Source organism: Heterodontus francisci, chromosome 1 (genome assembly GCF_036365525.1).
Source record: "Heterodontus francisci isolate sHetFra1 chromosome 1, sHetFra1.hap1, whole genome shotgun sequence".
NCBI classification, from domain to species: Eukaryota; Metazoa; Chordata; class Chondrichthyes; order Heterodontiformes; family Heterodontidae; genus Heterodontus; species Heterodontus francisci.
The window spans coordinates 148,840,092-148,852,101 of NC_090371.1; positions in this window are offsets into that span (position 1 = coordinate 148,840,092).

Here is a 12,010-nt window from a genome sequence, read left to right on the forward strand (position 1 = left end):
TAAGCACATAACAGAATGTCCATTGCAATTTGTAAATGCATATTAAATATGCATACACAAAATCAATTAGTTATGACAGCTACACTGAAAAAGGGGATTATTTATTGTTGGGTGCAGTACACTTCATTCTGTCCATATTAGACAGTATATAAGATAAGCAGTATATAAGTCAGTAATGCATTGCTGGATAGTCTGCAGGTTAACAGTCCTTTTTCAGTCATAAGGTTTAGTTATTACTCATAAGATAATGCAATCATGTAAGGATTTGTATTCCCTGAGTTATATTGAGTTCTTTTGTACTAGAAAAGGCATCAGATCTCAGGGGTTTACAATGTAAACTACAGGGTCTAGTTAGTATATATTTACATAAATATCTAACATCAGTGAAAAAAATGAACACATTTTTGAACCAGCTTGTTGGGGAGAGGAGGATGAATATTCCTAATACATTAAGCTAAATGTATTTTAAGGTGTACATAGGTTATTTTAATGTGAATATTTCATAATTTTAGAAATTAAAATACTTTTGAAACATGGTAAAATTCTATTAACAAGCAACTTTTTGTATGAAAGCATAATCGGACTATACTTGGAGAGATTAAAGTGATGGAACTAAAGAATCCATTCAAGGAACTGAAAAATCTTCCCCTTCAGTCAGATCTGCAAGAGGCAACAGATAATTAGACACTGTAAGAAAATTAAAAAGTGGAAGAAATAAAAAAATGCTAGAAATCTGAAACAAAGAGAGGACATTCTGGAAATACACAGCAGATCTGTCATCATCTGTAAAGGAAAAGGCAGTTTAATGATTTAGGTCTAGATCTTGTTATGCTTTTACTTCACATATTTTCCTCAAGTCTGGTGTCTCTTCCTGTAGGCAATCCTTTCCTTACTATGACCCTATATACCTGTGCCTTTACCTGCCATGTGAATAGGTGATTTGTAGTGAACACAGGGATCAAACAGAAAACGATGGGCCTGAAATTTGACATGCTTTCTGCCAGACACCCACGATAACCGAAGCAGGAGACCAACGGAACCTCCAGGGAAACTGCTTCAGCTGTATATGCTGTTTCCCTGGGGATTTTGCCAGTCTTCCACTGGAGTTATAGTGGGTGGCTGGTAGAACAATTATGGAATGGCCTAAGTTTCTACATTTCTGCTACTTCATGTGATCTTCCTCAACTTTGGAAGACAGCAGAATATACATGTTACTAGATTGTGGCTTGGATCATGACTGCCAGAATTATTAAACAGCAGATGGGGATAAGTGAACAGAAACAATGACAAACTGCAGATTTACCGTAGTTAAAGCCTTAATTTTTCCTCCTTGTAATAAACCAAAATAACAAACAATTATGTTTACTGCCCTAAACTGCATTGCAACCTGGATTGGACCCTTGAATAGGAGCCTTCAGCTGCCGAGGCCCTTACTCTGGAATTTGCTCCCTAAACCTCTCCGCCTCTCTATCTCTTTTTCCTCCTTTAAGACACTCTTTAACCAAGGTTTTGGTCATCTGCCTTAATATCGCCTTATGTGGTTCAGTGTCAAATTTTGTTTGATAACACTCCTGTGAATAGCCTTGGGGTGTTTTATGATGTTAAAAGGCATGATATAAATAAAGGTTGGTGTTGGTTTTTTTGAATATAAGCTTTATGTAATAGTTCATTGTTGACCATCCATGAAGTCTCTCAATTTGAACGAGAGAGGCTGAGAAATACTTCATAAAAAGTTGACAAGAATCAATTAAATTTAAAAATATGTTTCTTTGAGAGAAGCCTATCAAGCATTAATCCAATAAGGCCCAAACATTCCTTCACTTGAATTGGACACCCTTAGACACCGGAAGAAAAACAGTCGGGTAAAAATTCCATCAGTTTGAAATCCCTCATTCCCAGCCTGCTATTTTCCATTTGTGAGTTTTTTGCACAAAGTTACTATGTCCTAGGGCTTGGGGAAATTTAATGAGTCCTGCTCCCAGAGAGAAACCTCTCCCACCAGAAGCACAGATCAAAAAGTTGGGCACACACTGCTCACTATTTTTTGACCGTTTGTTAATGGTTGAAGAAACCATAGACAACATATACCTAAATCCCAATGTCTATTGCAGGTAAGCAAGATTACCTGCAAGGAGCATGGATGCATAAACTGATCCTCATTGGATTAAAACAAGAAGAGCTGTTTTTCTGTGACGGAACCCATTTTTAACCCATATTATATCATGACAGAAATAAATCAATCAATAGCACATATATTATAGAAACAATGCTTCATTTTTGTCATGGGCACTACTTCAGACGGAAGATTGAAAGATAATTGAGCTCACTTGAAGCAACTCCCAAGGTGTGAAAGATTGGCGAGGCTGTCAATATAACTTGTAAAGGAAAGGATAGTATTTATAATGTGCCACTGGATGTCATTGGTATATTTATGACAACATTGTAACATATTTACAAAACAAGGCAAGGAATATTACAGAACATCAATATAACCTGGCATTTTTCTGAAAACAATATTGGATATAATGAATGTTGGTTTTAGAATACAAAGGCAAAATACTGCAGATGCTGGACATCTGAAATAAAAACAGAAAATGCTTGAAATACTCAGCAGATCAGGCAGCATCTGTGGAGAAAGAAACAAGTTAACATTTCAGGTTGATGACATTTCATCAGACATGGAACATGTTAGAGATGTGGCAGGTTTTAAGCAAATACAGAGGCAGGGAAAGGGGTGATATAGGGAGAACAAAAGGGAAGATCTGTGATAAAGTGTAACAAATGGAATGATTTTGTCTTGCTGACATCTGATGGTAATGGGACAAGTAAAGAAACAACAGATGGGTCTAGAGGAGGTGCAAATGGGAGTAGCAAAATAGTCACCATCAGATGTCAGTGTCAGGTAATGATTATGTTGAACAAACAAAAACCCAGATAATAAAAGCAAAATACTGCAGATGCTGGAAATCTGAAATAAAAACAAGAAATGCTGGAAATACTCAGCAGGTCTGGCAGCATCTGTGGAGAGGGAAGCATAGCTAATGTTTCAGGTCAGTGACCCTTCTTCAGAACTGATAAAACCCAGCACTTTCCCGCTGACCTTCAATTGTACCAGCACCACAAAGTTCCTCCACCATCAACATTCTGTGCGTCACTATTGACCAGAAGCTTAACTAAATCACCCATATCAACACTGTAATGACAGGATAGAAGCTGAGTGCTCGGCAACAAGTGGCTCACCCCTCAAGGACAGCATCAGCTACAAGGCACATGCCAGGAGTACAATGAAATACTCAGCACTCACCTGGATGCGTGCTGCTGGAATAGCACTCAAGAAGCTGGACACCATCTAGGACTGAACGGTGCTTGATCAGTGCCCCTACTGCTTGATTCAATGCCCACTCCTTCCATTTCTGGCACATTGTGGCTGCAGTATGTATTATCCACAGGATGTGCTGAAGCAATTCACCAACGTTACTTCATTAGCAACTCCACCACCTTGTGATCTCTTTCACAAAGAAGGACAAGAGCAGCAATATTGTAGGAACATCATCAGTTCCACACAACCCTCCAAATCACAGACCATTCCAGCTTGGACCTATATCTCTGTTCTTTCATCATTACTGAATCAATACCTTGTAATTTGCTACTGAACAACCTTGTGGAAGTATTAATACCATAATGGACTACAGTGGTTCAAGAAGAATCCTACCATAATCTTTTCAGGACAGCTGGGAATGGATAGCAAATGCAGCCTTGCCAGAATTGCCCACAACTAAAAAAAAATTTTAAATTGTTCTGAAACACTGTGTAAAAACTGGCTGAAACAAGGAAAATGAATAAATGGTTGACAATTGCAATATTTATTGCTTCCAAAATATTTTAATGCAACATATATTCAGCTTTTAAAGGATTTTAGAAGCTGTAGCATACACCTTGTTTTTCTCTTTGTACCTGTATTTGGCTCCACAGGAAATCTTAGCAGTGGTGTGAAAATGGCCATGTGCTGTGTGCAGTGGTGAACTAAGTGGAAACAAAAAGGTGGCATTACGCAAAAGATATCACAGCAAATGCTACAGCTGTTGTATCTAATTATATTTTTCAAGCACCTTGTTTTTTTAGGGTGATGCCTCAAACAGCATTTTGTTAGCATAGAGTTTGCCAACTTTTTACCTTCATGTCAGATTACAATGTTGACCCACTGACTATTATGTCTCAGCAATCATGATTCAACTCCGTCATCCCATTCTCTTGTATATCTTTAGGAAGTCCTTGGAAATTTCACCATGTACTTAATGAGTCTGTTTTTCAAGTCTGCTAATTTCTGTCTGCACTGCATTGGTCAGATATTCTAACCCATAATTTATATATGTCATCATCAGTCTATTTACCTAACTGCATCCCTGTTCCTTCCAAAAAATGCCCAAAACAGACCACGCAATCGATACTTGTGCCTACACATGACAGAAAAGCATTGTAGTTATGGAAAAATAGGAAAATAAACAGAAGAGAATTGAAGACAATAACTTGAGAGATAAAAGAACAATAGAAAATGCAGGCAATGCCACAGAAACATATGTAATGTCACGCAGATCAGAATTGCGATATTACAACTATCATAGACTAACTCTGACGATTTATGAAAAATAGACTTTGTCTTTAAAAAACTAGCCTTTATTTTAAAAATGGCCACTGAAGAAAAGGGGATTAGCCTTTTGTGTATTCAAACTGTCTGACAAAGACAAAGGATAAATCTTCAAAGCCAAAAGTGTTAATGCAACCAATCTTACACCTATCCTAAAAACACTTCAGAATTTAATGTCTTCTTCTAAAACATGTCCTGGGCCATTGGGCAATCACCATGGGGAAGAGATGAAAATGCCTCCTACTGGGAGGTGAGAGATGACACAGTTTTACTCTAAAAAGACAGAGCAAGAGAGAGAGTGACACAGAAGGTGAAGCTCGAGTTCCAGCCAAGCCAGGAAGCAGTGCCTTGCTGAATAAATCCAACATCTACATTATACAGCAGTGAGAGCTAAAAGTAATCCACCAGCTTCAACAGAACCTTCAATCAAGAGAGAAATCTACAATCATCTCAGGCCTGCATCCATCTAGAACTTCATTCTCAAGAGAATTCAACAGGTTAATGATAAACCTTCCCCACCCCCCCACCCCCCCACTAAAAAACACCTTCTACTTTCTCTTCTCTATCTGTTTCTTCTTGTGTGTGTGTGTGTATGTGTGAGTGCAACAATTTCAGGATAAGGAGTATTAATCAATAAACAATTGACTTTCTGTTTTTTAAAACCTACCCAAAACAAAACTGTTACTGCTTGTTTATTTGAGAAATAAAACACCAAGGGGCTAAACTCTAACACAAATACACTTTCTGTGGTCAGGTCCTTTTAAAGTGAACCCCGTCCCTAAAATTTAACGAATAAAATTGTAATGCCCCAATAAAAATTACAGTAAGTTTTTCCCTCCACCCCAAAACACTTACCTTTGAATTCTGACCTTCCCCCCGCCCCCTCCCAAGATTGCAAAAGTTGAAAGTGCACCCCTTCTCATCATCCCCTACACTGATGATGGCTTATTTGACCCCGTCCCCCACAGTCTGCAGTAAAGCTCCTCCGCGCCCCACCAGTTTCACCACTGCTTTCCCCAGACAGGGCATTGAAGACGCAGGAGTGCCGGTCGCCATGCCAAAAATCATGGCGGGCCCAGAAGATTCAAGGTAATTTGATTTAAATGTATTCATCTCATTAATTCAAAAATTTAAATCCAGGTCCCAGCGCCCAGCGGCGGGGGTGGCCACCATGGAGCCTCACCGCCTGGAGGATTGGGCTGGGCCCTCCCGACATCAGCCTCCACGGCAGGCTTCTGCCGTAACCATCTTCCGACCCCCTCAGCCACGGAGCCCGACATCATGGGCTTGTTAAATCCAGTCCCAGCTGTGTCAGTTACGTCTGAATCAACCCTAGCAGATTCCAATGTTCAGTAGCCAAAGTGCACTTTCATTTGAGAGATACAGGCTGCCTTTAAATGGAATCATGAAGAAGTCATTTTAAGGCCCTCGATTAGGTGAGTTATCAAAGAACAGCATGAGGAGCACTAGCAGCTCGCTTGTTCAAGGTTAATGAGCCAAGGGGACCAATTTACAACTTAACAGCACCCATTTGTTCAAATGTAGGTTGCAAGCACAGTGCCAATTTGATGCAAACCAATTTTAACCCCGGAGTATTAACCTCCCACCCTAAAAGCTGGAGGGTGGGGGAGATGGGATAAGATTTCTACTGGTTCTTATGACTTAGCCACATTGTAAAGGTAGCAAGAATTGATCATGTGTTCATTATTTCTCCCAAAATTGTTAAAAGGTTCCAAAAGAAGGCTTTTATGATTTCATTGCAAATAGCTGCCAGAGAATATGTTACTGTTATCATCATGGTCCGCACAGTATGATTAGTGACTAAAGAAAATCTGGATTTTGGTTTACCTGTGCATTTGCTGCTCTCACCTGATGGAAAATGGAAGGAAAGGTTTTGTTCTCCAATGCTGGCAATTTCTGTGCAGATAAAAATATGTGTTTTGCAAAACTAAGAATAAGGTGAACATTTGATCATTTTAACACATTTCAGGATTTTGTAAATGCAAGATATAAAAAAGGAATCATTTAAGATATACATAATAATTGTAAATATAAATCATATAATTGTGATGTATTACAATCTAAAATAAAATCCATCATAATACTGAACAATTCCTTCATTTTTATTTCTTTTTAGATGTATGCCTGCTGTGTTCGCTAAAGGAAATATCCTTGAAGGTGAATGGTTTAACACTGAAGGTTTAAAGAAGTAGTCAAGTAAAACACAATATAAGTACATTTAATAGCTTGCATATCACTCAACATTATGTGAAAATGATTAATAACTGGAGCACAATGCCAGGAGAATGCATGGATGTCAATCTGAGGTCATATGTGATGGTAGAAATGTAACAGCACATCAAATAACACATCTCAAAACTGTTTTGTTCCCAATGTATCATTTTTTTGTTTGAATAGCAAAAATAATTTAAACTATAATTAATGTAGATTGTTGCTGCTCATTGAAATGATGCTTTTTCTTTAAGAGCATTTAGGCTGCTTAAGGGTAACAGTGGAAGTTCCTTAGTTTTGCTGTATGACCTTTGCCTATCTAGCACAGTGCAAGAATGCTACTTGTTTAAGATAGGTGTCATGCACAAGTGTGGAACAAAAACAAATCTGATACTTTTGATAAAATAGTGAATTTGTAAAATTCCTGGAAATCATGTCCATGCTCATTCTTGTCAAAAGCTAGTTAAATTTGAAAATTGACGTCCTAGTTGTGTAATATGAGATGCCTGATCAGAGGAAAATAATTATTCAATATCAAGAACAGACAAGTGCTTATTCTAAAATTTTATATAAACATGTAAAGCATATAAGGAATCATAAAATGAATTATTCATCATAAATTTAATCACCAAGATCAGACTTAACATGCCTGGAATGCAGTAACAGAGACGAAGAAGTGTCTAACTTTACAGACAAAGGCCAAATAAAATAATAGGTATTTAAATGTAAGAAGTAGTTACTTAGTGGTGAATCACTGCTATTGAAAGAATCAATCACATTTGCCTCTTCCAAAATCTCACATGGCCCTCACTGATATTTCTCTGACTGTGAAATGGCAATATATTTGTTCCAGTTACACAGAAGCCACATCAAATTGAAAGTTGATTTAATCAATCTACTGTAGATTAGCTTCATTTCAACATAATTTTTTTTATCATGGTTGACATCTTAGTTCAGTTTATATCTAACAGAAGTGCTGTTAAATAAAGACATTTGTTGCATAATTGCCTTTAAGAGTGATATCCCTTTAAGATCTTAGTATGAGCCAAGCACCAGGACACAGTCACTCTGCAACTGTAACACCCAGAGTAAGGTTCTGTAAATAGTTAGCTCTGTACTGTATAATAGTTTAGCTGTAATAAACCTGTTTGAGATCTTCAACCAACTGGACTCCAAGCGTCTCATTTATGTTGCATCTGACAACAGGGCTGGGGAGGTTCAAGGACTGCTTGCAGGTGCTGAGGGAGAGCACTTCTGCTCCTCCTGGCCCACAAAGATGCCACAGAAAATACATTTTTAAATATTTAGCTTTGCATCTTCTGGCCAGGCAACACCTCCTACCTTTCATGCAGGCTTGCTAAAACCAAAAGTTTAAATGCCATCATGATGCTGATGATGTCATTGTGCCATTACTATTAAATTTAAATTAGGCCCTCACCATGTGGACTCGGCCTGATCTTAACCCCTCCCACGTACCATCCTCACGAGAGGAAGGGTGTTATAATGGAGGTTATAACATCACTGGGGGACAGTGACCAAGTTTACGATGATTTGAGATTCAATTATGCCAAAAATCAGGGGCCACATTTATAATTTTAAAAGGGCTAAATTCAAAAAGATGAGGGTAGAATTCAAACAAATGGAATAAAGGAGGTTGTTTGCCAACATGTCAGAAGAAGATAAATGGAACATATTTCAAAGAATAATGTTGGCCATGCAGGACAAATATTTACCTAAGATCCAAATCTCAGACTAAACAAGTGTAACCTTAACTAGATTAACAAATTAAGTGAAACGAAAAGGAAAAATTGTTGCATAGTATTAGAACACAGAAACAGGCCATGCAGCACTAGAGGTTCATGCTGGTGTTTATGCTCCATAAGCCTCCTCCCATGTTGGAAAGAATGGGCTCCAAGCTCTGCACGACGCCCTGTGCCACATTGGAACTAGACTCCTCCAAGCTCCTTGACAGTGCCAGGAGCCTCTGTGGCAGGCCTGTCAATACACCGAGCATCTTGGTGTACATGTTCATCAGTGTTCTCCTGTATACCACCCGATTGAAGTCCACATCTGAGTCCTCTGTAGCAGAATTCATCTACGACCTCACCTTCTGTTGAGCTGCCACATGAATCATCCTTTCCTTCTGACTTGGCTGAAGCCTACTCATGCCCAGTGACTCATCACGTGTTGATCCAACTCTATACTAGCCTCTAAAATTCATGCAGTGTCAGCTGGTGGCTGTGAGTACCAGATCAAATGATGGTGCTTCCTCAACACTGGTGTGGGGTTGCTCTCTCCCCTCCTCAATGTGCTGCAGCTGGCCAGGTAGCAGATCTTGGCTATCTAAAAGAATAAAAGCAAACGGTAAGAGTTGGGTCAGGAGCAAAGCAGGAGGTTCATGCTCACACCATCTGCAGCTTTCCCTTCATGCCAGATCTCAGGATGAGTGTAAGCAGGCAGTTGAGAAGGGGCATAAGGAAGAAACTTACCATCATCCTTGATGATGCCAGATGCCAGATTGTCTGTTGCAGCCGGTCCCATGATTTGTGGTACCATCTCCTGCATTGGGCTGAGTGAATGGAGTCATGGGGGCACGCCCGCTGAGGTCTTGCTTCTCCCTGCGGTTATGTGCCACCTTGTCCTGCAAGAGGGAGTGCAGAATGTCAGTTGCGCGGCACTTTTTTGGGGTGATGTTCCTGCCATAGCTGAACAGCTGGAAGTATGGATAGGCTGTGAGAGGTGGGTGTGAGGCTGGCATCGGTGTGTGGGTGAGCTGGAGTATGTGATTGTTAGGCTGAAGATTTAGTTAGTTCTGAGTGCAGTTGAGTGGGTGATGGGGGTGTGATGACTTGAACAGTGTGAGAGGCTGATGCTTTGGAGAGTATGAAAGATGTTACGAAGATGCATTCACTGACCTTAACCGTGCATGTGAGGTCAGAGAACCAGAGAAAATAGGAGCAGGAGTTGGCCATTCAGCCCTTTGGGCCTGCTCCGCCATTCAAAAAAGATCACAGCTGATCGTCTAATTCAGTACCCTATTCCCACTTTATCCCCATATCCCTTGATCCCATTGGCATTCAGAAATATATCTATCTCCTTCTTGAATATATTTAATGACTTGGCCTCCACTGCCTTCTGCAATAGAGAATTCCATAGGTTCACCACCCTCTGACTGAAGAAATTTCTCCTCATTTTGGTTCTAAATGGCATACCCCGTATCCTGAGACTGTGACCCCTGGTTCTGGACTCCCCAGCCATCAGGAACATCCTCCCTGCATCTAGCCTGTCCAGTCCTGTTAGAGTTTTAAACTGCTTCCAGTACTGCTGCCAGGTCCTCAGAGACAGCCCCCAGACATTTGCTCCCGTTGCAATACGCTGTCACTTCCTTCAGAGGGTCTGGCATGAGGGCTGCCTGGAAAGGTTACCTCTCTCAAGTGGACCTTTAAGACTACTGCCTCCAGCTTGGCATCACTAAATTGTGGAGATCTCTCTTGGGCTGGTTCTTCATCTCTCTTCACTTTCAATCTTCAACAATTTTTTTCCAGCCTTCACTTTCCCAATCCAGCTTCCCTTTAAGGGGGACAGACTGCCTTTAAGAACTGGAGACTAGCTAGAACACGTGCATCTTCGCATGCTCTTCGGCCCCCGCATGCCACAATCAAGTAAATGAGGAGGCAGCACAAAATTTATGTGTTGTCTTCCTCCACTGGGGGTGGCGCAGGCATGTTGTGAACCATGACCCCTCCCCCTGCCCGATTAACAGTGCAATCCAATTTTAGCTCCGAGAGTAGAAATAATGGATATGCACTCAAATTGAAAGGAAATGACTAGCAGTGTCCTACAAAGATTTGTGCTGGGGGTCTCAACTATTCACTATGTTTATTATTGATCTAGATAGTACCATATAGAGTCATATACACAAGTATGCCAATGACACAAAGATTGGTGGCCTAGTAAGTATCATAGAAGGGGGCACAAAATTACAAAGAGACATGAATAGATTAAGAGAGAGGACAAAAATTTGGCAGATAGATTTCAACGCATGTAAATGTGAGGTCATCCTCTTTGGACCGATAAAGAATAGATCCAAGTATGGAACCAAGGCAGGTCAATGGAGTTAAGATATAGGTCGTTGAATGGTGGAACAGGCTCAACATTCTGAATAGCCTACTGCTATTCTTATGTTCCATAATAAAAGCAATACTAATATCATTGTTTTCAGTCAGCAGATGACAGCATGGTAAGGTGCCTATTATTCTTTTAATATTTTCTGCACTTTTAGGCTCATCAGAGTGAAAGATAATAACAGGGTTAGAAAATGAAGCACTGCACTGTACCACTTCGGAGAATACCACTTAACATGCAGTAATAGCATAAAATACTTGAAGGCCACAGCAATGTAGAGCTTTCTACACATTGCCATGACACTGTGCATAAATCTCTGCTTGAGAAGAGTAACCCCTTGTTTTCCTACACATACACTCATGCACAGAGTGTTCATGGATGATTCTTCCAACCACAGCACTGTACATCCTGTCCACTTTCTGAGTGAAATGGTGTTAAATTTGACAAGAGTTTGTATTGTCAATTTCTGTACCTAAAAAGCCATCAGCTGATCGTTCGCAGCTGGATTTAAAATTTGTTTTCAGATTCAAAGGGCAGTCTCCTAACCCACATCAATAGTCGGTCTTTAAGGTGTCTGCTATTTTTAAGAGAAACAATCACATTAGGAGAAGTAGACACTGAAAATATTTTTGCTGCTTTCAACGTATTTCCAATGATCAACTTCAGTAAATAGCTAGCAAATGACTTAAATGTTTTGTTTGCATTTTTTGTTTTGTTTGCATGTTTCAGCATTTTTAGATGTTTCTCCATGCTCTCAGCACTGACTAAAATAATGTGGACTCCGTACAACTGCTGCCAGGATGACACTTTTAAAAGTGTTTGATTGCTTTGCATATTTTCTTGACGAAACTCAAATCAGCAACGATCCCTTCTGAAAATATGTTCCATTCCCTCAATGAACAAGTCATTTGCAACCACCATAAATGGATCCTGCAGGTCTTTGCACACTTCCCAGGAAGTTGCCATGATGCCTACATTTTGAGGCAGTCCCATGTGGCAGATCTTTTC